Raw genomic sequence first — 5,056 nt, 5'->3', positions numbered from 1 at the left:
TCATGCTGAGTGAGGGAACAAGCAAAAACTTCAAGCCTAGCCCCCTACCTGGCACGCCAAATGTCAGAGGGTAAATCTCTCCGGCCGGGTGGCGGATTGCACCCGCCCTAATTCCTAAAATGAGGAGGGGCCTAAGCGTCTTGCTTGTTACGAGGTTGGTGGATGAACACACGAGAGCACACGAGGGTTTAGAGTGGTTCGGGCCACCGAGGCGTAACACCCTACTCCATTGTGTAATGTATTGTGAGTCTGAGCCTAGATCTGTCTTGTAACGTCGCATGCCTCCCCTTTTATAGCTAAAGGGGGGCATGCACAAAGGCACTGAGCCCCGACATGTGGGCCCAGGGACATAGAGAATATAACACTTGGGACTATAAATATTTGCTGCCGGGGCAATCCCCTTGTGTCCTGTCGTCCGAGATCTGTGTATCTTCGGCGTGCAGGGGAAGCTTCTTGTAGAAGGGATAACACAGTGCGCTGCTTGGCACGGGCGCACTGTTCGCCAGTAGACCCAGCAGGCGCACCGCCTGCTGGATGACCTTGACGCTGCCTGCCAGCGGATGGGACGGGACGCATTAAATGCTGAGAGGGCACGTCGCCCGTCAGCGCAGTGGCAGGCGGCGCGTCCTCTCCTCAATAAATGCAGGGGCGGCACGGCTTTACGTCAGGCTCGGCCCGATGGCTTATGTCATGGGCCACAAGTAGTGGGTCTCCGCCTGAGCGGGAAGTGAAGGGCAAGGCCTGGACACGTGTCAGCACCGGACCCCTACTCATGCCAGGGTCCTCCTCGTTCCGGGACGTTGCTGAGGTTCGGACCTTACTCGAAGGCTCCGGACTTATACGTATAGGGGTCCGGTGTCCTTCTATGGAGGTCTGGAGCCCACGATACATACTGGGATGTGTTGTCTTTTCTTGTCACGTGGCGCCCTTTGGCCTGCCCATGCGGTGGGGTCAGGCGTCGTCCTCCGCGTGGCCTGGAGACGTCGCATGGGTGTGGCGTCTTCATGCTGTAGAAGAGGGTACCCCTGATTTAGGGTACCGACAGACATGTTCCTTAGCACGACACACGGAGCCTCTTCGTCATCTAGCTCATCAAGATCAACTTGCTCCACTTGGGAGCCATTAGTCTCATCAAACACAATGTCACAAGAAACCTCAGCCAATCAAGTGGATTTGTTGAAGACTCTATATGCCCTTGTGTTTGAGTCATAACCAAGTAAAAAGCCTTCTACAGCCTTAGGAGCAAATTTAGATTTTCTACCTCTTTTAATGAGAATAAAACATTTGCTACCAAAGACTCTAAAATATGAAACATTGGGCTTTTTACCGGTAAGGAGTTCATAAGATGTCTTATTGAGGATTCGGTGGAGATAGAGCCGGTTGATGGAGTAGTAGGCGGTCTTAATCGCCTCGGCCCAAAACCGATCCGGAGTCTTGTACTCATCAAGCATGGTCCTCGCCATGTTCAGTAGAGTTCTATTCTTCCTCTCCACTACACCATTTTGTTGAGGTGTGTAGGGAGAAGAGAATTCATGCTTGATGCCCTCATCCTCAAGAAAGCCTTCTATTTGTGAGTTCTTGAACTTCGTCCCATTGTCGCTTCTTATCTTCTTGATCCTTAATCCGAACTCATTTTGAGCCCGTCTCAAGAATCCCTTTAAGGTCTCTTGGGTTTGTGATTTTTCCTGCAAAAAGAATACCCAAGTGAAGCGAGAATAATCATCCACAATTACAAGACAATACTTACTCCCGCCAATGCTTATGTAAGCGATCGGGCCAAATAAATCCATGTGGAGTAGCTCAAGCGGCCTGTCGGTCATCATGATGTTCTTGTGTGGATGGTGGGAGCCAACTTGCTTTCCTGCTTGACTTGCGCTATAGACCCTGTCTTTCTCAAAATGAACATTGGTTAGTCCCAAAATGTGCTCTCCCTTTAGAAGCTTGTGAAGATTTTTCATCCCAACATGGGCTAGTCGGCGATGCCAGAGCCATCCCATATTAGTCTTAGCAATTAAGCAAGTATTGAGTTCAGCTCTATTAAAATCAACTAAGTATAGCTAACCCTCTAATACTCCCTTAATTGCTACTGAATCATCACTTCTTCTAAAGACAGTAACACCTATATCCGTAAAAAGGCAGTTGTAGCCCATTTTACATAATTGAGAAACTGAAAGCAAATTGTAATCTAAAGAATCTACAAGAAAAACATTGGAAATAGAATGGTCAGGTGATCTAGCAATTTTACCAAGTCCTTTGATCAAACCTTGATTTCCATCCCCGAATGTGATAGCTCTTTGGGGATCTTCGTTTTTCTCGTAGGAGGAGAACATCCTTTTCTCCCCTGTCATGTGGTTTGTGCATCCGCTATCAATTATCCAACTTGAGCCCCCGGATGCATAAACCTGCAAAACAATTTAGGCCTTGTTCTTAGGTATCCAAACGGTCTTGGGTCCTTTCACATTAGAAACAAGCACCTTGGGTACCCAAACACAAGTCTTTGATCCCTTGTATTTTCCTCCAACATATTTGGCAACTACTTTGCCTGATTTGTTAGTTAAAACATAAGAAGCATCAGAAGTCTTAAATGAAATATTAGGTTCATTTGATGCATTATAAGTTTTCTTTTTAGGCAATTTAACATGGGTTGATTGCCTAGAGCTAGATGCCTCATTCTTATACATAAAAGCATGGTGAGAAACAGAATGAGACTTCTTAGCATGAATTCTCCTAATTTTCTATTCGGGATAACCAGCAGGATATAAAATATAGCCCTCGTTATCCTGAACCATGGGTGCCTTGCCCTTTACAAAATTAGACAATCTTTTAGGGGCATTAAGCTTGACATTGCTTCCCTGTTGGAAACCAATGCCATCCTTAAATGCTAGGGCGTCTCCCATTATAGAGCATGCTTCTAGCAAATTTAAAATTTTCATTCTCTATCTTATTGTCGGGGACCATAATTAGGGGTACCCCCAAGACTCCTAAACTCGGCTGGTAATCACCATCAGCACAAAGCTGCAGAGGCCTGATGGGCGCAATTCAGGTCAAGGCTCCATCCACTCAAGGGACACGATCTCGCTCGCCCGAGCCCAGCCTCGGGCAGGAACAGTAGACCCAGGCAGATTCACGCCTCACCCGAGGGCCTCCTCAAGCAACGGGCGCACCCTCGACTCACCCGAGGCCCAGTTCGGGCAGGCTTCGCAGTGAAGCAACCTTGGCCAGATCGCCTCGCCAAACGACCGTATCGCAGAAGCATTCAATGCAAGGATCGCCTGACACCTTATCCTGACGCGCGCTCCTCAGTCGGCAGGACCAAAGTGACCACAGTCACTTCGCCCCTCCATTGACTGACCTGATAGGAAAACAGCGCCGCCTGCCCCGCTCCGACTGCTGTGCCACCCGCCAGGATGAGGCTGACAGTAGTCGAGTCCAGCCTCAGGCGCCATAGGAAGCTCCGCCTCGCCCGACCCCGGGGCTCGGCCCCCGCCTCGACCTCGGAAGATGGTTTCCGCCTCGCCCGACCCCAGGGCTCGGACTCTACCTCGACCTCGGAAGACGGTTTCCGCCTCGCCCGACCCCAGGACTCGGCCTCAGCCTCGACCTCGGAGGAGTCTCCGCCTCGCCCGACCTTGGGCTCAGACCGACCACGTCGCAGGAGGGTACATCATTACCCTACCCCTAGCTAGCTCAGGCTACGGGGAACAAGACCGGCGTCCCATCTGGCTCGCCCCGGTAAAACAAGTAATGATGGCACCCCGCATGCTCCCATGATGACGGCGGTTCTCAGCCCCCTATGGAAGTAGGGAGACGTCAGCAAGGTCCCGACAGCCTCGACAGCTATGCTTCTACAGGGCTCAAGTGCTCCTCCGACGGCCACGACATCACATGCACAGGGCACTAACACCTCTCCGACAGCCACGTCGACATGTACATAGGACTCTGGCTCCTCTCTGCCGGACACGTTAGCATACTGCTACACCCCCCATTGTACACCTGGGCCCTCTCCTTACATCTATAAAAGGAAGGTCCAGGGCCCTCGTACGAGAGGGTGGCCGCGCGGGAGGACGGGCTGACGAACAGGCTCTCTCCCTCTCACACGAACGCTTGTAACCCCCTACTGCAAGCGCATCCGCCCTGGGCGCAGGATAACACGAGTCGTGGTTCCCCTTTTTTCCCCCTTGTGTTCCATCTCACGCCGACCCATCTGGGCTGGGACACGCAGCGACAATTTACTCGTCGGTCCAGGGACCCCCCGGGGTCGAAACACCGATAGTTGGCGCGCCAGGTAGGGGCCTGCTGCGTGTTGACGAACAACTCCCCGTCAAGCTCCAGATGGGTAGTCTCCAGCAACCTCTTCAGCCCGGGACGCTGCTCCGTTTTGGAGTCTCGAGTTCATGTCCCTCGACGGCAGCTACGACATGGTACTCCTTCCTCCGTCGCGCTGCAGCGACAATGGCGGCCTTCAACCCGCCCGGCGGCGGCGGACTCGACGACGTCTTCCCCCCATGGCGGAAGAGCAACATCCGGGCCTGTCCCGTCACCTTCCCCGCCGCAGGAGGAGAAGGCGGGGCAACCATGGCCAAGCAGGAGGCGGCACTTCGTTGGCTGTCGAGCGAGTCGACGACGCTAGCGCCCCAGCGGGGGACACGTCGGGCGTTGACCTCGCGTTTGAGACGAAGACGAGCGTTGTTTCCTCGCAACACGCCAACCCCAAGCGGACGGATGACGCCAGCACGCTCGCGAAGGACTTGCTGGGCGTTAGCCTCGTACCTGAGATAACGGTGCAGTCCGTCTCCGACGCGACTCCGTCACCATCCGTCGATCAAGAGGTACCGTCCGTTTTCCACCCTGTGCCTTTTAGATTCAGCTTTGACCCACCGAGCGACCCCGCTTCGGTGGACGCTTTCATAAAGGCATATCCTAACCTTCCAGGGTACCATATGTGGTCAACCTGGGACCGACTTACGGCCGTCTCGACCTACGGGCCCCCGGGTTCCGAGGAAGATGACGAGCCCGACTCCGGTTGGGATTTCTCCGGGCTCCGTGCTCCTAGTGC

The sequence above is a fragment of the Zea mays genome, chromosome 7 (genome assembly GCF_902167145.1).
Source record: "Zea mays cultivar B73 chromosome 7, Zm-B73-REFERENCE-NAM-5.0, whole genome shotgun sequence".
Taxonomy (NCBI): domain Eukaryota; kingdom Viridiplantae; phylum Streptophyta; class Magnoliopsida; order Poales; family Poaceae; genus Zea; species Zea mays.
Note: the sequence above shows the minus strand (reverse complement) of the source record.